The 25,794-nt window shown below is 38.9% G+C and overlaps 1 protein-coding gene and 1 long non-coding RNA gene across 4 annotated transcripts in view; both read right to left on the bottom strand.

The window, feature by feature from the left end:
- Window positions 1-25,794, bottom strand: part of ZCCHC7 (zinc finger CCHC-type containing 7) — a 116,209-nt gene that overhangs the window by 44,626 nt on the left and 45,789 nt on the right. The gene's annotated exons all lie outside the window — the stretch shown is intronic.
- Window positions 31-19,967, bottom strand: LOC308186188. Its single transcript, XR_013943954.1, has 2 exons — window positions 8,908-19,967; window positions 31-8,438 (listed from the first exon to the last, which is right to left on the bottom strand). It is a non-coding gene; the product is annotated as an uncharacterized lncRNA (long non-coding RNA).

The raw sequence follows: 25,794 nt of genomic DNA, 5'->3' as shown, positions 1-25,794 counted from the left end.
CTTAGTGCAATTTTTGCGGAACAAAGTAGGTTTTTCTCTCTTTTTGGTGGGTACAAGTATAGGGACCACAGGAACAGTTAAATTCATGGCATGGTTCATCTACCACACAGTCGGGGGAATTCTTTAAATAGAGCCTGTCACTCTCTTTGCCCATCAATGGGATTTCCTTCTCAAACTGCTGATTCGTTCAGGTACACAACAGAGGAAATTTCAGTTAACCTTTGTTTCACCCCAGGGAGAAATCTGTCTGAAAAGTATAAAATGAATAGATTAAAAAAAAAAGAAGAAGAAGAAGAAAGAGAAGAAGAAAGAGAAGAAGAAGAAGAAGTAGTAGTAGAAGAAGAAGAAGAAGAAGAAGAAGAAGAAGAAGAGAAGGAAGAGGAGGAAGAAAAGCTGCAGTTTTATTCTTCAGTTCAGATCTAGTGTTCACAGCAGTCAAAGTTAAACATAGAAAAGGAGGCAAACATGAACATTTTATTCCCACCAGAGAATAAGGTGTAATATATGATTTAGAAATTCCAATGTCTGTACTGTGATTTCTAATTTAGAAAAGGAAAGACTGAACACAAACCTACTGTTCCCACCGGATACATCAAGAATTCACTTTTTGACTATTTCCTATATGGCTGAAAAGTGCTAAGGACTAGCAGCTTACTTTGAAGTGAAAGCTTTTTTCGCTATTTGATTAAGTTGTCTTAAATGCCTTTTAGATTCCATCAATCCTTGTTGAAAAGAAAAATAATAAACGCTAAGTCAGGATTACATATGAAAAAATACATACACAAATAAAATCAGAAGTAAAGCCATAAAATAAAGCAAAGTTTTAGGATAGATTACTGACGACAGAAGTCGCCTTATACTGTTCTAAATTACACATTAAAAGACTTGTTTTGAGATATAATTTCAAAATAAAAATAACCATTTTCATTCTCTACTGTCATTCATCTGACAACAAGCCTGCAATATTCACTCCACTATCAAACAAATTCCACTGTAAATCTCCCTCCCCAGCAAATTTTCATACGTCTGACTGCAGGTAAAACTTGTGCAATATGGTCAAGGAGCACGGCAGGCTGTAAACCGTGCACAGCTTTAGCTTCAGTGGAAGTGATACCCTGAAATTTCTTACGGGATCAATAAGATGTCAGGAACTGATTCTGTAGTACCTTACCAAGACTACTTTAATATTTTAAGTGATTGTTATCATGCAGTAGACTTTCTAAGTGGCAACACAGAACTCCATCAAAGAAGCAGTCATGAGGGAAGTTGGAGGCTTTGGCAGTTGTATAAGCATGCAGAATCTTAATCTCTTAATCAGCACTTGAGGAGTGGTATCTATTGTAGTCCTCAATATTAAGATTCCAGAAGCCCAACCAATGCCTACACAGTGTTTTGATGAATTTACAGATTCCTTCATACAGTCAGCTAAACCAGTACTCAGCTAATGTCCAGGACCGGAGCCTGAAGAGCACTTTTGGTCACTTACAGTACAATTTTAATAGAAAATCAACAGTTGAGACTTGGGAATCTGTTTTGGCAATATATCACATCTTTCTGTACCAATATAGAATAAAGAAGATATAAATGTAAAAGGTGGAAAAAAATCCATGAAGCCTAATTTTACTGAGGCTTGTGGTCTCTGTTTTGGTAAAGTCACTGTGTCTGAAAAAAACAGTGTAAGAGATGTGGTAGCATCATCACAATTCTCCACAGAATAGAGAGGTATCCAGCTTTAAAACTCCTTGGAAATGATTCACTCATTCTTCAACTGAAGCACAAACTTAAAACCACAACAGACCAACTGTATCCCAGCAAAATAGCATGTCTCTTTGATGCTCCTATTCAGAAGAAATAAACTCCTGAGTATGAAGAATAATCATGTAAACGAGTATCTGAAACTAATAAAATTTAAACTGGGCTCTTGTGTCTATTTCTACATAAAAAATGATTTTAAAATGAAATTTAAAAAGTATTTAACACAGAAAAAAATCATATTTAAACTCAGGATAATTGTCAATCTTTGGGTATAGGCTAGAATTTAAGTATTTAGGTTCAACTTCCATTCATGTTGATAGCCCATTTGGCAAAGACAAGCTAAATCATCCCGATTTCTTCCCACCCTGAAGGTCAGACAAGCCTCCCTTGCAGTGAGGTGGAAAAAGAACACCTCTTGCAACACAAAAGAAACAGCTGTGGTGTATCCAGGATGATGTAGGGCTGATGTGGTTAGGCTGGAAGAGCTCCTGAGGTGGTGGTTCTTTTCCTCGGAGCGCTCAGATGAACTCCGCAGTGTTTAATATATCACTAGAATTCGATATTGTGGTTTGACTCTGATTTGGCGCTTCCGCTGTTTGTAGGAGAAGTAATTCATAGGTTGTTAACATAACAGGACTTAGACTTTGGCTGTAACTTTTCATGTTTTTGAACTCTTACACATTAAGTGGTATTTTCATGAATACGAAGGAAGAGAAGTCTCCACACTTCTAAAGATGCAATTGGAAGTGTTAACCCCCTTGTACTAAAGTTTAACACCACCTAAAAAGCTCACTGGTTTTTAAAGGTAGTTCAGACCTCAGAAGTAATTACGAACAGTCTAATATTAAACTAGAACAGAACATGACAGAGATGTTTGCATTGTCTTTAACCGCAGATGAAATCCTGAAGAGCCTGATCACTACCATGTTGCAGATTACATTTAGTCTAAGCAAAAATGAAGTCTGAATTAAAGCTAACATGGGGACCTGGAATGGGTGAAATCCAGTTGGTTACACCCCTAGTTCCTCTTTTTGATCTTTCTAAGGATTATCACAAACACGGAATAGAATACACATGCAGGAGTTCCTGAAAAATATTCATCATGAAACTAATACATCTGCATCTTAGTTGCAGAGATTAATTTCAGTTCATGGATTTTCTATACACCAAAAGGTCCTTCTGAGACACTCCACCTCCTCCCCCGTGCCCTCCACCCCCATTTCCCAGCAAGGAGGCATACACAGCATCCTGGCCACTACACTGCCCTCCACACGACATCTTCCTCAAACTCATGCTTGCCAGGAAAATTAAGACATGAGAAGGGATCCAGTAACAATCTAACCTACTTAACATTGAGTAGTAACAAAGCATGGATGCTGATGCGTAAAAACATGCAGTTATTTTACGAGAATAAAATTCATGGGTTAACACTCTGTTCTTACTTAGGTCTTCATGAACTCTTACGATCTGCATATCCAAAAGCATCCACCACCAACACGCTCACACCAGGGAGACTAAAAAGTCATCTCAACAACTCCAGGGTTTGTAAGCATGCATCAAGATTGTGTTCTGGCTCTTCTGAGAGTCACTGTAATGGAGAATCTTGGTTTGTCCTGGCAAAGATGATACACTGCTCTCAACTAGCTGTGAAGCTTTGTAAATGCTTCAAATTAACAGTACCAAACAGTACTAACATGCTATGGAGACCTTGGGATTCACACCTTGTATCATGCTTTGATGGGCAGAGATTGAAATACAGTAAAGGAACCTTTTTTTTTTTTTTTTTTTTTTTTGTATACCTTGTTCTGTATGACATTAAAGCATCCTTTTCTTGGGAACAGAAAAAATAACTGTGATGGAATTCTTTGGAACACCTTTCTTCTGTTTGTAATAGAAAACATGGAGTTCTCCAGAAACATTTCCATACATTTTTTTTCCCCTTAAAATGATACCATAGCAATAGAAAAAACCTTCTTACTTTTACCAAAACCAATGTGTACCTTAATTATGTTACCAGAAAGAACAACTTTCTTCCAGAACTATTAAATTTAAAGTTCTCTAACAAGACGAACTTTTCCAATAATTAAGGTCCATGAGAACTGCAACCCTTCCCAAAATTCCATCATAAAGGATGCAGGGAAAGCACATTAGAAAAGAGGGGATCAACACCCCCAAACACTGTTTGCAGAACTTTTCTTTTCTGACAAAATGCCTCCTTCACCCACAATTTCACTAGGGCTTCAGGGAGTTGTTGGAACTGGTCAGTGCGGCTCCAGCTCCCAGACTGTCCATGCATGTTGTTTCCACACACTCAGCTGTAAAGTTGCCATGCATTTTCCAACCAAAAAAATAAAATCTTGTGTGTTACACTAGCCCGGGATTATTGGGGTCTGAAAGGTAGAGACAGAATTTGTTTAAGATACCAAGGACTGGGTAAAGCATTTGACTGGGAATTACTCGAAAATGCTGACACCGAAAATGATGTCATCTGATTCTAAACTCATGCATCACTAGTAATAGTGTGGACATATAAGTCAGAGGAAAAGTAAACCCTGTTTCACTAAACTGCAGTTAGACATGAGCAATACATATGCTCTGAATGCACTACTAACCAAGTTTCAGTAACCAACAAGCATTAAACTAGAACCATAGTGCTTTTTGTCATATATAACATATCCTGTGCTCTACTTTGTACCTACAGGGAAATGAAGTGTAAATATATTTTGTACTGGATGTGTTTACTGCCCTCATAATTGTACCGCAAGCAATATGTACCAAAATTCAAAAGTCTTGTTCTATAAAAGCATATTAAAAATCATTCAACTTTTCCATTTGGATAAATAACCAATGGTGAATAAGCACGAGATCAAAAAAGAAGTGCCTGAACCATATTATCTTTCATGGATGCAGCTCAAGTACTTTCACATTGTGAACACAGTGTTGATGCATTGAAGATGTAAAACAGTTGCGTGAGAACAAGCAGAGCTCACAAATCTATAGTGATTTTAACCATTTAAATTCTGAGAGTTTAGCAAGTCTTTGTTGAAAATGAATCAGACAACAGAAGTACTGAATAGTTAAGGTGTACATAATTATTTTTAAACTAGGACTTTAGTAGACTTTTAATAACACCTTTTCCTGACATCAGAATTGGGCGGTGGACTGTATACAGGCTTTTCCTACCTGAATTAATAGTACTTGCAACTCTCAACATTTTACTGCTACTTTAGGAAAATTCCATGCAGTCCGTGTTTTTTTTTTTTTTTAATTTCATTTATATTTTGAGTAAAACAAATTTTTATGCTTTTTTTTTTTTTTAAGAGTAGTATTCTTTAAGATTAGCATTTATTTAATTCAGCTTGAACTTCATGCGTGGGACTGAAATATCTGTATTAATTCATGAAAGATGATTTTTTTTTAAAGTTGTGATTTAAGTCATTCTTTCTGATAAAGACTGATGAGTTTAGTCTACATACATCAAGCGAAAGTCCCTTACACTGGTCACTGTAGTAGAGTTATGATTCTACTGTGCAAAATTATTGAATGTACTTTCCATATTGCAAGTCAAGGCAATAATTTCTGAAATCTTTGATTCAGATTTTCCCCATTTCTCTGCCTAAGAGCAAGGGATGTCTGAATCAATGATTAAAGGGCCGGTTGTGAGACAGATTCTGCTTCTACCTAGCAACACACAAAAAACAACCGGTCCTATCACTGGAGAAAATTATCAATGCCTCATTTAAAATGTGCAACCAACCAAATTTCCTGAGCAGTGTGGTAGCTCGTTGCTCCTTTAAAAACAAATAATACACTCTCTAACTCCCACCTTCTTTCGATAGACTCTAAGTATAGAGGAAGGAGACAAGAAAAGCAACAAAACGTCACGTCTGAGACTGAACCCTTCAGTCCGGTATACACTTTGAACTGGGAATCACTGCAGATCTCATGAAGATCAGCTCTATCTCTAATACAGTCTTGAAAAGCTTAGAAGTGGAAACACAAGACAAACCTGGTTGGAGATATTAGTGAATGGAGGTGGCAGCATTTCACACACAACTTTAAAAAAGACCAAATAGATTTTACAGAAGAAAACAGAAGACAACTCATACCCACCTTCTCATCCTCAGCAAGTCACCAAAGGTGCTGCACAGGACTAGCACGCTGTGGGGCACTGCATGAGTGGCAGTCCTAATGCTTACACAAGCTTTGCAAAGAGACGAACAGTAGTCCTGTCTTATTTGTCATATCTTTGTAATGGAATGGTAGCCATACTTGACAGATTGAATTTGGCATGGTTTTATCAGGCTACCAAATACCCTTAGCATAAAAGTGGTTTTTTTTTTTTTTTTTTTTTGCCACACTTATGCTTTTGGTCATGAATCAAGCTCTAGATGTCTTCACCTAAGCCTAAAAGAAACTATGGATGCAGAAGTTATTTTGTCTGGAATAAATGACCAATCTAGGGACTGCTGTCTGCAGAGACTATATTGGTCAGAAATTGCATTTCATTGTATTAGTAACAGAGCTGCACCGGCCAATGTCCGTAACAAAGTCCAAATGGGCTAATCCACACAAAGAATGTGAGACCTGATTCTAAAATCATTTTACACACATGCCTACTTCTGGTGGCCATAAATTATCGGAAGGTTTGGCTTTGATACTGTATGCACGTAAACCAAATATACACCATCAATTAAAAAACAGGCTTACAATACTCTTCCCATATACTCACCTTCTAAAATGAAGGCAAGATATAAGGCAGCAAAATATTAAAATGTGTGGCAGTTAAGAACTGTGCTAACAACAATCTCAATTTTATTTCAAGTCATTGTCATATTAGCAATAAAGAAATTTCTGGCTGCTAGCATTTGTCCCACTGTTTAATGTATATCAGTGATTCAGAAGATACAGTATAGTTGAATTCAGTAATATGTTTTGCATTTAAAAAAATACTGTACAAATTTGAAAATAATACATTAATTGTCAAGAAAATGTGAAGAGAGTATATATGAAATGCATTATTTGTACATTTGCTTTAGTTTCATCTTGTGTCAATAACATAATGATGATGTAGGTAAAAAGATGTTTGAATTTTATTTTATTTTTTTTACAGAAGTGCAAAGGGAAGTATAAGAGAATGATAATCTGGAATTTGTTATCCAGTGAGACGTCTGAGATGACTTGAAAAAATGAAAATAAGTACAAAAGTAGAAATCCATGTCTTCCTCAGAAACACATCTAAGTAAACCAACTATTTAAAAAAAAAATCTATCATTCACCTGCAATTTTTAACATCAATGAAATGAGTGGACCATCTACTTACTATTAATCTCAGAAGGGAATGCACAACCCACCTCCCTCTGTTAGAAATATAAAGAATGATAAATTAACTGCTTGCTTGAAGAGAACATATCTAAGGAGTTGTAGAAACACTCGTTTCCCTTTTTTGCCATTGTCTCTGATGACATGCTCTCTGAATTACATACCTGCCTCCAGCCTTCATTATTTTTGTTTCATTATAATGAAGATTATACTTTGACTTCTAAGGTTTTTTGCCATTATGCAATCCCGCAAAACCTTTCCTTCCATTGCAATCTCTGTGTCATAATAAAAATGACACACAATTCTTCCACATACTTTTTTAATCCATATTCCCTCCGCCTCCACCTGCCACACAACGAATGAAAAAAAATGCCAAGGAGGAAACTATTTCATATTCAGATAGTGTGGAGAACTGGAGGGTCCACAAAATCCAAATCAGATTTCACTACTGTTATTGATTTTAAGGGGAATGCTTAGTTTGGAGTATCTTGGTCATTTGCAGCAGGGGAAACGAAACGGAAAATATGAATTGCTTAATCATATACAGTATTTTCTCTGTTAAAAAACTATCTAAGTGATAAAATATCTACAATGACCACTTTTTTAGTCAAGTCTCCATTTACTTTATGAAGTACACATGATACTTCGCTGAAATTTGTGCTAATTTTGACTAGCTCAATGACTTGCATAAGGACTCCCTGTATGATTGACATTGCATAGACGGAAGTTTTATGATCCTTCCACGGTAAATTGCAGAGGACTACGTTCTAATAATGACTGTGTGAAAACATAAATAATAAAACAAAGGCTAGACTGTGACCTCCTATTTCCGCCCCTTTCACTTCTCTGGCAGAACAAATAAGCCGCGGAGCAGGCCGCATAAGCAAGCTGAAGATCCCTTGATGTGAAGGAACCGGTGGGTGGCCCAGCTGCTTCTGAACCAGGCCCCTTCTGGACCCTTCCCAGAGCACCGTGTCCTCCCTGCACGGCACCAGAGGCCGAGCTGCTCCTGGACAGACCTGGGGTGATCGAACAGCAGGCCTGGCGTGGCAGCACCTTCACGCTCTTGGACAAGCCAAGCAGGGATCGGTCCCAACTGCGGGCAGGGCCTGAAAGCTCAGACCTGGGCATCCCAGAACATTGTCTGTATCGTCATACCGTTCTGCTGACACACGTGGCTTGCTGTGTGGCCCCAACTTCATTTTCTATGCCGACCTCCTCACAGGGCACCAGACGCTTGTGCTGAAAGTTTACACACATACTTACACTTTCAAATGGTGTTTCATGCAAGACCTAAGGTACAGTTATCATCTTGGACATCTGTGGCATCAACGAAAACAACACAAATAGCAGCAGGGTTCCTGTTTAACAAAAAAGCATTCAACTATTTTGTCACGAACACATTTTACCTGCTGCAATGTACTATTTGCTTTGACCAATGAAGGCACTGTAGTAATCCCCCGGGGTTATTTTGGGCACAGTTTCCAAAGCTTTTTCACATGACTGCAGGTGTTATCTGCGTTGAATAACATAACCTTTTTTTTTTTTTTTCCTGTTCTTTTCTTGAATTCAGTTATTCTTGCACTCAGACAAATTTTAAAAAATTAAGTTTCTGTAAATACTGTGTTATCTTAATAAGTTCAAATATTAATAGACTATTCCCCAGGGGAAGAAAAGCAATATGTTCTAAAGCAAGTAGCTGTACATTTTGTGGAAGGTGGCTAGTCTGAAATTAAGAAATGCAAATGATTCTACAGTTTATGTGCCTCAAAGTAAAAATAACGATATTAAATTTTTAAAAGGTAGCACAAGATATTGCTGCTTACGCACGAGCATCAGGATGCTAAGGAACCCAAAGCAACCCTCCGTCTAAGGTTTTCAATGGCACAGACTAGTGATCACAGGATGCTGGTGATACTCTCCAGTTACCCTTGGCAACCCTTCTCAACTGTAACGATGCTGCCCTACAATAGCTTTCACTGGGCAGCTTTCTCTTCACTTAGCTGAATGCTTTGGGACCATCTGCGTCGGAAAGCATAAAAGGCCAGCCTGCCTGTGGGCCCGTCACTCTGAACACCACCTCTCTGACCCCGATTAAATACAACTTTCAATCCCTTTTGTCCTCCCTGTTGACTTCTCCTATTAAGGGAGCCCTTTGACAAAGAAAGCGGAAGAGTGGACTAAGTGCCCCCAAGAAAGGTGATGTCTGATACTGCTCAACACAAGGATTAGCAAGCCAATACATAACAAAAGCTAGTCTGGGGGAGGGGTAAAGAGGAAGAGAAAAAAATGGCTTTAGCCAGGTCTTTGACTAATTCAGTAGGTACACAGTTCAACAAATAGCTATGCAACAGGCCTGCTCCGAAAGAAACAACTACAGAAGAACAATAATTTGAGGAGATACCTTTCAACATCACGACACAAGGCCATGACATTGACAAGAACAGTAGATATATCATTTGCTACCTAAGGCTTTTTAAACTGAATTTTGTGGATAGGGAAAGACAGGAGTAATAATTGAGAAGTTTTTTAAAGAAAGACTGCTCCCCGCTGAAGGTTTCTGTGAAATCTCTCCAGTCATTAAAGCTAACTTTAGAGGTAGAAGTATGAAATCACAAACAACAAAACACTGTTGCCTAGAGAAAACCTTAATCACTTACCATGTGAAAGATGATTGTTTCCACAGGTATACTAAAAACCTACCTGCTTTATGGAATATATAAAGCACCTTTGTAAAAAAGAATAAATAGTTATAATGGACATTTACCTAAATCCTTGCTTCAAAAAGACTTGCAATAGCAAGATCGTATCTTAATGTAACATGGACTCTAAGCCTAAAATCTGCTGTCAGCACCTGAGAGTGTCCTCCAAGAGAGCTCCAAGAACATTTGCCCAAGCTACTAGGCAGTAATTATTATGTGAATATCACAAGGGAGAAGTCAGGAAACGCCTCACTACATAAGATATCTCCACTGAAGAGCCCAAAGCCAAATAGAGGGGACTTCTGCAGAGTGAAAGAGTGGAGAGGATGATTACGGATTTTATTTCCAGGGAGAAAGATATTTAGACAGTAGCAGTGACAAGAAGAGAGAAACAAAACGCAACATCAGAAATCCATACACAAAATAAGCCTTAAAAGAAAAAAAAAAAAAAGGAAAAAAAAGTGAGCTCTGGGGGAAGATTTTATGTATAGCCCCCAAATCGGCAGTAATTAGACTGGGAAAGCAAGCACATCAGACAGGCCCCATGAAAATTTCAAAAAGTATTAAATCTACCCTCTGTCATATTAAGAAGGATTTCAACAGACCTGCATAATCGCTTCAATATTTTTCATGCTAAATTTAACAACATTTTACTTTTCTTTAAAACTGTTCAGTTTCCCAAATCTATGAAGGTATACCCATTACTCAGCTGAGGACAAGAAGAGACTTCCTTCAAAGTACATCAGAAATGCTTAATCTGGTGGTGTTTGTACAAAGTATCACGGTGTAAACCCTCTTCTTCTCAATCCTCTCGGAGGAGAAATCATTACAAGGGGGAAATCTTTTCAAGGATAAAAAAAAAAATAATTGGGCACTTCCTGCAATCTGCATTGACTTCCTAGCCATCAAGAAACTCTGATTATATTATTTTATAACATCAGCTACTGACAAGCTTAGTCTCTGTGTATAAAGTGCACTTAATATCCTTACTGAACCATGATCTACACAGGCACCAGCACAGCTGATTCACTGCTACCTGATCTCATTTATATAACCTGTTTCTCTCAACTCCAATCAGATTGTCATATGCTGTTAAATAAATGAGAGCCCTCCAGATTTCACTACATCCCCAAAACATTCTTACACTGCCTTTAACACCGTCTATCTGCATTACACTTTAGTGTACATGCTACCTTTAAAAACATAAAGCAGTCAGTTGTCCCAACCCTGATAGCGTGTACTGAGTTACAACAGGCACAAATGAGACAAAAGCATTTGAAAGGAGTAAAAGTCGCCAGCTGCCACAGAACAGCAACAAAAGATGATAAAAGAAAAGCACTTAAGACAAAATTATGACAGGAGACTTGCAGCTTCGGTTGGTTCAGGCACACAAAACAACGTGGTTTTCGCCAAAGAAGGAAAAAACATTTTAGCAAAGAAGTTACAGCATCTAACCTGTGGGGTGGGGAGGATAGAAATGGGGTCACATCAGCAATAACTACCACCGAAATCAATAGTCAGAAACTGTGTTTCCAGCATAGTCTCACATGGGTAGCAAGTACAGTGGAACCAGAATTTGGAGTTCTCCATACAGTCCGTCTCGAATGAAGCATTGCTACAAAAAGCTCTATTGCAGCACCGAGTAGGCGCACAGTTGGATCTTACACACGGATTAAAAGACAGAACAAGGTATACCATAAGAGCTGTGGATGGAAAACCAGAATTATTCATTCAGAATAAATTATTCATTCAGAATATGTTAACTGTACTGTTGTAGTACAGCCATCTCTCCTTTAAATGACCAGTTAGGATTCTGGTTGTGCCCCTGAAAAACCTCCCTCTTTTCAGTGGAGCCAGTTGTATCAACTGGCGCTGCACACCTGCAAGATCAGCATTCTCCACGAAAGCTGCCTGCTTCCAAAACAGGAACCTGTCTAGATTAACCTCCTTAAAAAGAATTCCTGCAATACCTAACTATGGCTGCTGAATTGTAACAAGCCAAACACAAGGTACTTGTGCACAAAGTACAGCCGCCATGTCTCAAATCTTAACTATTGCAGATAGAAAGGAACTGTACTGACTCTTAACCAAAAAGCAAAGTTTATGACTCCAGAGACTCTGTTCCCAGACTCCATTCTAGCTGTGTTTTTGTATGGGCTGCAGCAATAGCTCAGGCACATTTCTTGAAGCAATTGGGTTTTTACTGACAGCTTTATTAACATTAACTATATTTCTTTTACATTTTCTATTGAAATTTAATGTTTTATTTGGCGCAGTCGATTTAGACTACAGATGTATTTTCTTCTTCCTCTTTTTGTCTTTTTTGAAAGGTGGAAAAAACCATCAGTAAAGTCCCTAAATGGGCACCACTGAAAATAAGTATTTCTCTATGCACTCGAGAAAGTAATAGATGGGAACCTGTTTCTAATAGTTTTACTTTCTGTGTTATCTGGAGAAAAACAGATTCATACATACAAAGTGGACTGTTTCAGAAGATAGTGCTGCAAAAAAATGAAAGACTGTTCCAAAGTAAAAAGTGATTATTTCAGATGAAATGAGAAGCTCCAATGTCAACCCTACTGCCTTAGTCAGCAAAAAATCAAAGCCTTGCATAGAATAGGAAATTGGAGATTTTCCTTAAATTTACATTTCTTTTTGCTGAGCACATTTTTGCTTGAACGTGAAAGAACTTCTTAGAGACATTCCTAGTTTCAGACATTGCTTTTTGCTATGGTGCTGTAAAATGCTGCTGTCTGGGACCAGAATTCCATTAGTATAATTGGAAGAATTTATATATTAATGCTAGACATGAGCCACAACAGCCAGCTATTTTTAAGACTTGTGTTTATGAATAACATCATGCAAATTATTTTATTTTTTATTGTTTTTAAGTAAGATTTCCTTGACTCTATTAGTAATTGTCCAATAAAAACCCAAAGCCATATAACCTAAAAATATAAACTGTAGGTTCTGGAGCTGGAATGCATTAGAAATGCAAGCAAAACCTAGATGTATGCATCTCTGAGATTTGGTCTGCTACTACAATAAAATCACGAAAAACTACCTCTAAAAATGTTATCATAAAGCGTTGTGCTATTTATTAAAACAAGTGACATATCAATCTCATTTCATACATATAGTATCATAATTACATAATTAAAGACATATAGTTTTGATATTACGATCTATCTCAAAACAAACCAACCAATCAAACAAAAAGTAAAAACAAACTCTGATCAGTCAGAAAAGAGTTTTGCTTTATGTCTTAAGTGTATAATCCTCCTCAGAAATCTTACTGAAGAAATGATGACCATCCTTCCCCATACCAATGAAATGGCACAGTCACTTTTCTCTAACAAGTTGTAAACTTACCAATAGAAACTTTGTGCAAAAATAGGAAACTGAGGGCAACATAAAGAAGCAGCAATGTGATTATTCTCCATACAGGAAGGTAATAAAATGATGTTTATCTGCTACACAACATGGATAATTAGCCGAGACAAACCAGACACTGTAAGGTGCCTGGTTCTCAAAATATTTCAGAAAATAAGGCATCTTCAACCAGCACTAATGCCCTAACCTTTTGAAAGTCAAAGCTTTACTTATGGCAATTGCTTTTTCTAGTGACCATTCCTTAAGTATCTGCTGAACTCCTGAAAGAAACACAAGTATGCGTGAAGCTACCACCTGAGGGGCTCTTAAAAATTCTGGGGTGATACAGAGAAGCAAAATCTGTTCTTGTGAATAATATCTACAGTTTGCAATGGTAAAACAAAAGCTAGATCTCCAGCCTGTGCTTGATAGTATCTCCTGCTGTCACCTCTTGCAATGAATACACCCTAAAGAGCACCACAGGAGAACAAACCGAGTGCCCTAGGCATACAATCAGGAGAATGCATGTGCCCTCATGGACTTTTGTCTCCTCAGAAGATCCTGCAGAAGAACCAGCAAGCAGCTGGCAGATCACAGATCAGACTCAACTCACTGAGGGCTGGCTGATTTCTAAACCATCTGAAGACAGTTTGGTACTTTGGCCACTGCTCCATTGCCCAAGCAAGATCCATTAATCCTTCAGGAATGACTCACCTTACACTTTCTTTAACAGATTAATGATTTACAGAAAACAGTATTGTATGAACTGCTGATTCATCCACAGCAACAAATATCCACAGTAGCAGCTTAAGCTACGGACACGAAGCCTGGTTTACTCGAGGTATCTTTTAAAAACTCAATATTTTTTTAAAAAGCTCAACTGAAATAAAACTTTACTGTATTTGCTTCTTTACTTTGGCACTACGTATTACTTGTGTGTGATGAACTCTCCTCATCATTTTGTCCCTCTTGGTGATGCCAAAGTGTTTTTTGGCTAGTAAAAAGAGGAATGACTAGACCATGGATTATCATCATCTGCAATGCAGATGGATAACCCCAAAAAAGGAAAGCTGCACCAGAGAGCAAAGATGTCACTATAAAAGAGGAGTGGAAATAGCATGCACACGGTATTCAGAACAATGAAAAATACGGGTAAAAAACAGAGATGCTCAAAGTGGTTTTTTCTTACTGTCACCAACAAAAATGAATTTTATGAGTACGTGACCTAACTGGGGCTTAAACTGTTATTTGTTCTGTGCTTAACCCCAAATCCAAACCAATTTGTTCCATTACACATAATACCAAAACAATGTCTAGAACATCATTTATCAGTTGTCATCAAGACTTTTTTTTCTTGAGACTGTAGATCCATCTTCATTTCATAATTCACATATAAATATTTATGGTAATAATTTGTATCTAAATCTAAGTAATAAGAAAACACTTTCAGATTATTACTTCAACAGTATTTCACAAAACAAAGTGGTTGCATAGTGCACTTCCATTTAGAGAGGTCACTTTATACTGATTTCACATAATAACAAACGAAAAGAGCAGACAGAGAGAACTACACATCTTTCGTTATTTTCTCAGTGTTTCCCCATTTTGTCCAGAGACACCAACTCGCATTTTGTGCTGCAATCACCATGCAGATTGCACAGTGCTCCGTGCGGCTCCCTGGCAATCTGCAGCACGGACCATGGTAGAGGAGGGCGGCGTTGTGTGGCGATGTTTTTCAGACAGTCCTAGGGGGACATGTTTGGGAAAGAGGAAGGGTGAGGAAGATTGTAGGAGCAGAAGCAGGTGAGGCGGGGAGGTGAGCTGGGAAGCGCTGGCCCACCAGCAGGTATAGGCGCGCATGGTCCTCACGGATACCATCCCAGTGCCAAAGGTGCTCGGCACGAGTCACCCCAGCAAGGGCCCTGCGGATGAGCTGCAGGGACTCCCAGCACTGGCAAGGTGCAGAAGTCAGCACAGCTTTGGTCTGAACTGTTAAAAGAGAGAGAGGAAATGAAACTAAAACATGCCAGATGTAAAGCCAGCAGAAGAGGTAACCACAGATACGGCTCACCTGTGAAATGAGCAAGGGCATGCTGGAAATGAATGGGAGACCTGTGGTTGGGCCCAGGAGTCCATGACAGGGCCCTGGGGGTTAAGACTCAGCGGAGCACCGCACCACCCCCCAACCTGCCCGCACGTTTCTTGCTGTGCACAACCGAGGCAGCGTAATGGTGTCAAAACAACACAAGAAGGAACAAGTTTGCGCTACTACTCTCCCAGCCTTTCCCTTGGGCCTTGCCAAGCAGGGCAAGGACAAGCACACGAACACCATGGCTCTGAGGTAACCCTGATGTCTTTCCCAAGCTGCCGAGGCAAGCTGGGGTGCAGGCGGATGCCCATGCTGCCTTCAGCGGGTGGCCAGGTTAACTGGGTGACGGATTTAGTGGCATGGTGCAGGCTGTGCAGATGTGCAACAAGGCCACAGGGCTGCCTCGAAGTGCCAGCCTGAACCCAGTGCCACCCTCGAGGAGCGCTGGCTCCAGAGGGGGCAGGCAAATGTGTGTGGTCGCACCCTGCCGCGCTGACAGGACACTGCCTGTCACTTCACACTCCACAGGACTGTGCCAGAAGCACGTCAATGCATGCGAGGGGATGGAAAGCTTTGAAACTGCTGTAAATAAGGGAATCCCTCTGAAATTCAGGTTATACTTAGATACAGTTACTTTGTCCGTCCAAAGACAGAAGAGGATGTGCAACTGAGGGAAAAGAGGAAAACACTACTGATTTAGGTAACATCGGGCTGCAGCCTAAGAGGAGCAAGTAACAGAGGAAAATTCAAAATCATTGCCTTTATCAACCGATGAGGCAGTAGCAGCACCGTCCACACACTTGCAGAGAGCGCTGCTGGCAAAACGTCACCTGCTCAGCAATTGAGTCTCACTGACAGGAAACAACAATGAACTCTCCTGCTTGAATTGAAATAGCAATTAAAAACAAGCAACAACAACAAAATATTTACGACTGCTCACAATATTCAAACATAGTGATCAGGTTTTCTTTTTACCTTTCTGTCTTGGGTGCTTTGGAAACTCCAAGAAATCTCTTGTGTGAACTGCACCAGCTGAGGAAACCAGTGTCATCTTCCCACTCCACATTAAATTCATTTATTGTCAAGCAACAAAGCTTATTTGACAGAACAGCAGTGGCACTCTGAAGACTACAGAGGGGCGGTAATAAGAAGGAATATTTCATGAAAAACAACACTTTCTGGTAATGTGGTTGTCAGCATATTAGCAAGAGTCCAGCGTTTCAGGATTAGGTAACAATTTTACACTAAAGGTATTTTCATGGATAAAAAGTTATTTTTTTAGTTGCATATTCACACTTTGAAAATTGAGTTATCTGCAGAAGAATGCTGTCTGATACGAATTTGCTTTCACAACACAGATGTCATTTTAGCATGGACTGCAACAGAAGAAATACTATCAGTGATCTAGGTGGGAATAATGACAACCTGAGCAGGATGGTACAAATAACCGCATGTACAACTAGTACTCAGAAAGAAATGCTCTTCTACACATGCTTTTTGAACAAGAAACTACACTGTTAAGATCCTCTCAGCAAGTAGTAATAGAACGTCAGTTACAAAATCTCCCATTCTGAGAAATAGCTGGTGCTATTAACTGCCACATACCCATGGCAAATTTACCTTAATGTTGTTTATTCCTATTTACTTTTCTAATAATGATATACGCTGGGAAGAAAAGACACAAGCATAAGATAATTCAGACATATTAAACTTTTATCTCAACTATTTCTGAAACATATCTGTTCCATTCAGGTTTTTTAAAAAGGAGATATAGAGCGGGGTTAAGTGCATCTTTTGTCAGTAACCTATCTTCTCCCTGTGGTCTCGTAAACAAGCTGCTTTCTTTAGAAATACAGCAGACCTTCAATTTAAATTTATGGAAAGGCTGAACCAGAGGAGCCTGCACTCAAATAATTTTAATAACCTATTAAGTTGCGACTTCAGATTCATTTTATAACCATGTACCTCAGGGAACAGCACTATCAGGATAAAGATAGAATTTTTTTTCTTTTAAAGATAAATAGCATCATTAATCTGCAACATTTCTTTTCTATTATCTTTCAAAATGAGGAGTTATTTCGTTCTGATCTTGAGGTAATTAGCCTTCATTCACTAGCCAGAAAATGTCTGTGTTCTGAAAATTAAAAATGTGTCATTAAGTGGAATTTACCATAATGTCATTTATCTTTATATAGTTCATCAGTGACAGCAATGGGCCTGGGAATCCATCAGCTTTTACCAAGGAAGCATTAAAACAAATTGAAAAACAGAATAATCCCAGGCACTCTTTAACACAGTCAAAGCCATTTGGGTAATTAAATAGTGGTATTTAAAGTTTTAATTTAGATTTTCCCCTCTGTTCATCAGCAGTCAAATGAGATGTTCATATTCATAACTGTTTGTAATAAAGGGTTTCATAAAGCAAACGGAATATCAATGCTGTTAAAATTAAAGAGAACACAGAGAAATCTTTCAAGTGCAAACAGGGAACTTCAATTCTACTGCACCCTATTTTCTAAGGTTACATCGGGAATAAACCCTTGATATACCTGGCTCACTTTCCATAATAAAATAGTATAAATTCTATGATGTCTGTGCTCCCAGTAGTTAAAAATAACTTCATTTGCATTTCTTCTCTTTGAATGTTTTGTTACACAAAAATGCTACTTTCAAGAAGTGTATAGTTTGCCTTCCATTTCCATTGTTTTTCGGCTGTTTGCATATTAATCTCAAACATCTTTTATCTTGTATGTTCAGCTCTTCAGAGGTTATCATTCTGTTTTGTTCTTACACCTACTGCAATGCAACAATGTGCACCCAGGAAACTGGCAGGTATTATAAATAAAGCTAACAATAATTATTTAGGAACTCAAACAGAATCATTAATGAACAAACTGTACAACTGTAATCAACCTCAGAACATTTTTTTAATGTGTACTGTCAAAATATTAAGGAAATTATTTTAGAAGTGTAACAGCATCCCAGTTCAACACGAAATAGCTTATATGAACAAGCTTATATGAACATCCTATCTAGCACCACAAGGTTACCCAGCACATACCTCTAGAAACAGCTCCAATGTAGTAGCTAACTTTGGGACTACACTGTGTAACAGAAAGATGATGGGTCTCCTAGGAAGAGATGGCAGCTGTATTGCTTATAGAGTTAAAATTTGATGTCAGTTTAATGTCAGCTTCAGGACACAGATTTCAAGTTGTTAATTATGGCTTAATTATGTTTAATTACAACTTACATGCGAGGACAACCAAGTATAAAAGCTTACTAGTACCACTCTTACCAGATGCTAATAAAGTTTTCTCTTAAACTAGAGAAAGAGAACATACAGCTCCTCATGAAACAGTTTCAACTGATTTCAGTCTGACTAACAAAACTTCCAATACGTGTACATTTCTCATCAACATGGTATTTGCTGGGACACAGTTATTTAAAATATGAAAAAAAAACCAAACATATATTCTCTCTTCTGGGTGCAGTTGGACCTAAACTAGCCCAAAACTGTGGAAAATAGGTTGTTTCACTATTTTTGTCCTTATTTTGCATGGCGGGAAATATTAAAAGATTTTAGCTTCTCTTCCAAAAAATCTTTTGTGTTCACTCTCTTTTAAAGAAAGCAAACAACAAGCTTGGTATTTCATTTGCAATGTTATAAAGACTTAGATGTACGTTTTGGCAGAACCACCCGAGATGTTCTACTTTTCACCTGAGTGAACTCCTGAGATGTTCAGGTTTTTGCCCGGAGCAGTGGGCAAAAGTCATCATATTAGGCAGGGAAAGACACTCGCACGTAGCACCAGAAAGAAACATTAGAAACTTGACTGCCTCTTGTATTTTTCATGTATGAAGTAGAACAAAATAGCATAGTATCCATTAGATACAACTTAATATAAGCAGAACCCAAACAATTAGATAAATACCAATATGCCTGTGATAAAGCAGGGTTTACTATTTTCTGTTGTATTCCTATTCCTCCTTTACTGAAAAATACTAAAATTTTATCATACTTATACTACAGAAAAGCTAAGTAAAAATACATCTTTCAAGACAGGCTGGTCACTAAAGTAGTAACCAGGCAAGGGTTTCAGTAGTGTTTCTTCTGACAATAAAATATTCCTCTAAGTTATCCTCCTAAAATATATTCTGAAACTTTCTTACTTCTGATAACCTATTTCCATTAGCATAATTTTTTTTTTTAATTTAACTGTAATGCTTTTGACTCAGTAATATGCCTTAGCAAGCTCTGAGGCACATTCATATTGTTATACCCGGAGTTCAAGTTCTACAGCTTTGGTACACTTCACTCCTCTTTAGCAGCTCCTTTTGTTCAGAAGCATACAAGCTAAAGTCAAGTCACCCCCCAAAACTATAAATTCCTGCAGTCTCTGCTAGAATTAACTGATTATCACTGCTTTTTTAAAAGTTTGGTCACCTAAAACCTAGCACAGACTGTATTAAATGGCACACAAACAAGGAAATACAAAGCAAGGTGCAAAATTATCACTGCTACGTAGCAGCAAAGTAACTTAACACAGGAATGAGAGGAGATGCTTCATGTCAGTAAGCAGAAACTCCTCTGCCTCCTAGGAGGAGCAGGAACATCCTTCTGTACTACTGACAGGCTCTGCAAGAGCATAGTCTACTTGTCCTGTGCATGCTAAATGGTCAAATTGTCACGGACGCAGGAGAACAGGGAAAATTATGAAAACCATTACATACTTGTGGGTCTGAAAACTGAAGGATTGGAACACTTCCACCACTGCCTTCTGCGTATCGGTGAAGAAAGTGAAAAGCGGCATCTTTACAGTCACAGTGATGACCTAATCACGACTACCAGCTAAGACACAACAAATGCAAATGTGTTCTTTAAAATGATCTATATTCCACACTTCTGAGTAACAAACTACAATCAATGCGATGTTTGGAGCATGCACCTTATCCCCGAAACTGCTGGCTACCTATTAGTGTAACATAAATAACTAGACTTTCGGTAATGTGAACTCTATTCTTGTAACATTTAGCTTAACTTCCTGTGTCTTTGTGTTATTCAAGGAAGTGAAACTCATGCACAGCATGTTTATATTATTCCCCCTTATAGTAGACTTGCAGACAATGTCAGGTCTGGAGAGATAAGAGCTGCCTCTAGGACATGAATTCTCATGAGGATTAGACAGCCACCATCTGGGGCCTTGCGTTTATCTGCAGCAGCTGCATTCTAAATATCAGCGTTGGATAAAAATGCTTGCTGGTCCTGAAGTGTTTAACAAGTTGCTGCAACTTGGTTTCAATTACAATTTTCTGTCTTTTGAAAAAAATGTAAGAATAAATAACGGAATGACCTCTCTTCTGAACAGAAAAGTTTCAATGAATGCCATCTGCAGCTCTGCAACCTCACATGCTGATCTCTGGCTAAAAGGAGCAGCCCCCCTCCCCCCCCACGACAAGTAGTCAGGGTGAACTGATTTGGTATAAACCCTTAAAAACTCAGCACATGGCAAAAAAGACTCAAAGTTTTCAACGCACTCTCTTATTGGCATTCATTGAAAAGTAGAAGTTCCAAACTTCTAAAATAAGTAAAATGACCTGTATGAGGAGCTATACATTTAGGTATTGAAAACACTTAAAAGTTTTCCCTGCAGGTAGGGAATAAAAGGTAATTGTCAGTGGCATTTAACTTTAAACATATTAGAATCCTGACATGCATTTTTTCCTAGGCAGAAATGAGAGAATTGCTAAATTATTTCAGCTTGTTTCAAATTCAAGCCTGAAGACAAATAAATCAAACAAACACATAGATTGCCCTCTGCTGTGTTGGCCTGGCAGCAAAAAGAATCCTTGCCCAGAGATTTTTGGCACTTTCTTCTCTAGATACTCTTTTTCTCTTACTTCACTTATTTTGTGCTGCAGCTGCATCATTTGTCTTTTTAATTCTGCTAAGCAAATCAAGAGGGGACTATCTACAAACAATCAATAAAGCTCCTTAAAATAATGAAATTATTTTTATAAGGAAATATTAATCATGACAAAACAACCAGCAGGAGGAAGGAAACGTTTTGGTGCGATTTCTTGGCACATCTTTCTAAATTGATACTTCAATATGCAGAAGTCTCAGTGATTTCTTAGACAGGCTTTTAAAACTTGATTTTTTAAAGTTATTCTTCAGTTTTGTGACATGGTCTGCCTCACTGCTTTGCTACCATGGTGAAAATGCAGAATTGCTTATTTCATTCAGTTCCTCTCTCTTGAGTTCACTTTGCTTTTATGCACACGTATACAGCCTATTTTCCCACACCATCGCTTAAGACAAGACCTAGGTTAAATGTATCTCATTTTGGGAAGTTCAAGAAAGCAAAGCGCTTCCTTACACCTATTTTTCACAGCAGGTGAACAGTTTTTAGGCTGGGTTTGAACCATCAGAGCCCTGGGACTAATCTATTCTATAAGCAAAGAACAAATCCCAGTTGGAGAGAACGTCAAACCAGTCTTTCATAATTCTGAGACAACTTCAAATTTAGGTCAGAAGTTCCCGTTGTTGAAGCTGCAGCCATTTTTTTCTGAAGCTTGCTGAAACTATCTATATTTTTGTTTGTGTGTGTGTGTGTAGTATCAGGAAATAGAATCGTGAAGTCATAAAAATCAGCCAAAGCAAGGGACGTGCCAAATCAGTGAAAAAGAATTAAATATACAGTCTAGTATTTGCAGTAAAGCTGAGAAACCTCCTACACATTTCTCAAGCAGAAGCCAGTTATTTCCACATATTATGTTTCAGTGGATGGCGTTACACACTAACGGGCCCTTCTCTAAAGCAGAGGTGCTGCTTTAGTGCTTGGTACCCAGCGCTACCTGACCAGATCTGATGGCTAGGTATGTAAAAAACAGGTGTTGGAAGTAAGATTTCAAAATCAATACTAAACCTTTGAATCAAGCCAAACAATTAAGAGCCTTTTTTTTTTTTTAAAAAAAAGCTCCAAGCTTTAGACACTACAGATGTGCATCAGAGTACCATGTCTAACCTTTTCCTACGCAAAGCACAAGTACCACCGGTTGTTCTGAAAATGCGACTGCAGTGTCTGACGAGCTTGTATTTCCACCGTGAGTCACCACAGCCATTTTGTTACCGAACCCAGGACTCACTAGATTGCTACAAGAAACCGGCAGGCCTTACGGGTATGACTACACAAATCCAATATAAATCAATTCATGCAGAAGTGTGCAAAAGAAACATTAACAATTTTCTTAGGAAAGAGGAACAGAAAGAAGAGCTAGCATAGCTAGTAAACAGCAAAGATCTCAACAGGGTGACCGAAGCCCATTCCTCAGCTTAGAGCCCGCACTCAGGAAGGTCTTGACGATCACTGGGGTGTGACTTCACGCAGATCCAGAGCCCAGAACCCGGCAGACTGGCACTGTACAAACGCTTTGTGCTCAATCCACTCAGATGTAAACTTCCCCCAAAATTTCATGATGTTAAGTAAATAATCGACTTCTTGCTCCCTGGATTTAGAAGCAGAGGGGTATTTCATGAACAACAGCAAACATGTTTAAATACAGTCATCAGACACGGAAAACGTCCCAGAAGTGAGAAGGATGGACAGTATAAAGAAAAACTTCATAGGATAAAATTTATCGGAAAAATTCCTCTACGAAGCAGGTGATTTGTTACAGGAGAGCCTAAGACCCGCTGAAAAAAAAACACCTTCTCTTTCAAGCAAGCCCCTGAAAACAACAGGCCAGCTATAGCACTGGGTCTCAAGGCAGAGTGGGGATGTCTGTCTGGGAGTACGCTGCCCTGTTCACTCGGATGGCAGTGCTCCCGCAACGAGCTGCAACCCGCACGTGCACTTTGCTGTGGGCTCACCGTGGCACGTCACCCAGCCCATCTCCCCGACCCACGGGCCAGTGTCCAGCTGCGTCGGCTCCTGGCATCCAGCTGCCTCCTCAACCGCACAGAAAAGGTGCTCGCACGTGGGAGGAGGCCAGGAAGCATACGTGAGACCCGAGGGCAAGGGCTTTGTTTTCTGCATTGGTTCGGTAGCGCTGCAAACGTATGCTGAATTCAACTGCCCGCCGGAGTAGACTACAGCCTCAGAAATACCAATTTCCAAGTATGCTTTCACAATGCGGAGGAAACAAATCACGGAGTAACATGAAAAAGCAGCGAATCATACATTCTTTTCTATTTTACCTCCAAAGAGCTGGGGCTACCTACTTCCGCTGAGATATTTTGCATGTTACTTACTAGTCACAAATACAGGTGCAGAAGCTCAGACCAGATATTAATTTGGCCAACTGTCTCCAAGTGTGGCCAAGCGTTAGCGTTTAGACAGAAATATAAAGGTTGGGCAAGCAGGCACTGAAATATCTCCTGACTGCTCTTACAGCCTTCAGCTCTTTCTGACTGAGACTGGGATGCTTTCAGTAACCTTCAATTTGGTTACTGTTTTGTTCATGAATTATTCCAACTGTTTTTTGAACCCATGGAGCAGTAAACACAAAAGCATATTGTGGCACAAAGTTACAAAGTTTAATGACATGCAGTTTGAAGAAGCACTTTTTTTTTAAAATGCTAGTTTCACTGTATGATGCCTAGGTTATTCTACTTAACAAGCAAGGAATGATTTTTTTTTTTTTAATAATCATCTTCTCCACATGATTTCAGAGAGGCCCTTCATTACCCTATTATTGTCCCTGTTCAAGGCCTCATTTAACAACAGCAAGAGCAACTAAAATACTTGATATAACCATAAAGTATCACATGTATGTTTGAATTCATTTCCAAATCTCAGTTTTCTGTAACAGTAACATTTAAGAGCATAAACACAACTCACAGTTTAAATGCCTAAAATTCAGATACTGACTCCAAGAAATACAAATATGTACAATAATCTTCACTGCTGATAAAATGAAAATAATTTTATTTCTACAACAAATAAATCTTGTATGGTTTTATCTTTTATTGCCTATCCTATTCTTGCCAGATACTCTTTTCATACTCTGAGTTTAACATATTTTTACCCTCCAAGCAAGGCAAAAAAAGGATGTACTACTTTTGCACAACTATAAAGAAGATGATATATTTGTCAGGAAGATACTAAAAATTGAATCAAAATTCTCATGTCAGAAATGCACACGGTACAGGATAAGAACAACCAACGTATCTAGCTGCTGTTCCCTGCTCTTACCACAGTCATGTCTAGCTGTAACAGACTCAATTTAAAGGCATTTTAACCTACTCTTTCTGAGTGACTGAGATGTTGCAGGCAAACTGCTGACTCTGTCAGCTCTATACTAACTGATAAATACATTCATTGGTGTATTTTCAACAATTTCCTTTTACTTGTGTACTGCTTTAGAAGTACAAAAGGAAAACAGGCAGAACTGAAAAGCTGGCCATCAGTTTTCATCATCAAGTACTTCAGCATTCAAAAACTGGTATGATTTGATCAGCTCTAAAAACTACCAATGCTACAATTTCTAACCTATTTTCTGTTAGTATAAACATTTTCTTAAAACCACTAAATATAAAAGTGGGAATGAAAGATCATGACAACAGAAGGCAGGTAACAACGGGTATCAATTTTATGTAAAGCAAATACAGTTGATTACAACCCCCCCCCTTTTCATTTCACAGCCTGTCCAAAGTAATGCCATTAAAAGTCTTTTCAGTCACCTAGAACGAACACATGAAAGAAGTGAGCAGAAAGTGCACAATTTGCTACTCCGCATTTAACAAAGAACACTTACCACCCGTTCTGTCAGGAATGGCAAGTTACCGCTAACATAACTCAACCTCTCAAAATCCTACTGCCAAAAAGTCTTCCAAGGACAACGGATAGCATACGTTTTCATAACGGACGGACCTACGTTCTGTAAAAGTTACACCAGGTCAAGCCCTCCTGGATAAGCTGACCTGCTGTGTGATGCAGGAGAACCACAGGTGTACACGTTCAAACACAGGTAATCCTCTACTGAACAAGTACAAGTGCTCTCCCTAAAATCCAATAGGTTTATTCTTTCAGGGAGAGACAGACAACAGACAGACTCATAACGACTACAAAAGTGAGCAGAACCTTCTCCCAGAACAACAGTGCTAACTTAGTGACACCTTTAAAACCGCAGGATGCGTTCCTACAAACACCAGCAGCTCTGCAATCGGTTGCAGATTGAGTTTTCCCATGAACTCGGAAATGCCACACGCTAATGTCCTCTCACCACGCCACTCCGCAGCGGAGGAGCTGGCAATCATTGCTTTTATCCCCAGTACACTGACAAGGACTTTGCGTTGCTGTCTTGGGATGTATCAACTGATTCCGCATCCCAGGTCCTGCGACTCTCACTGGCCAGTGCTGGGCCCCACCTGGCTCTTCCAGAGGATGCATTTTGATCAGCCAAACCCACTGCCATTTGCAGATTTTAAAGCCGCTCTCTCGTACATCCCAAAGACGAATAAAGATGCATTGAAATTTCACTGGAAACTGTTTTAACAGCCAGTAAACAAATGGTTCCCTGCTGCGTCGCTAACGCAGACAGCCATGCCAT

This window comes from Anser brachyrhynchus (assembly GCF_964034855.1).
Source record: "Anser brachyrhynchus genome assembly, chromosome: Z".
Taxonomy (NCBI): domain Eukaryota; kingdom Metazoa; phylum Chordata; class Aves; order Anseriformes; family Anatidae; genus Anser; species Anser brachyrhynchus.
Note: the sequence above shows the minus strand (reverse complement) of the source record. Positions and strands in the feature narration are given on the sequence as shown.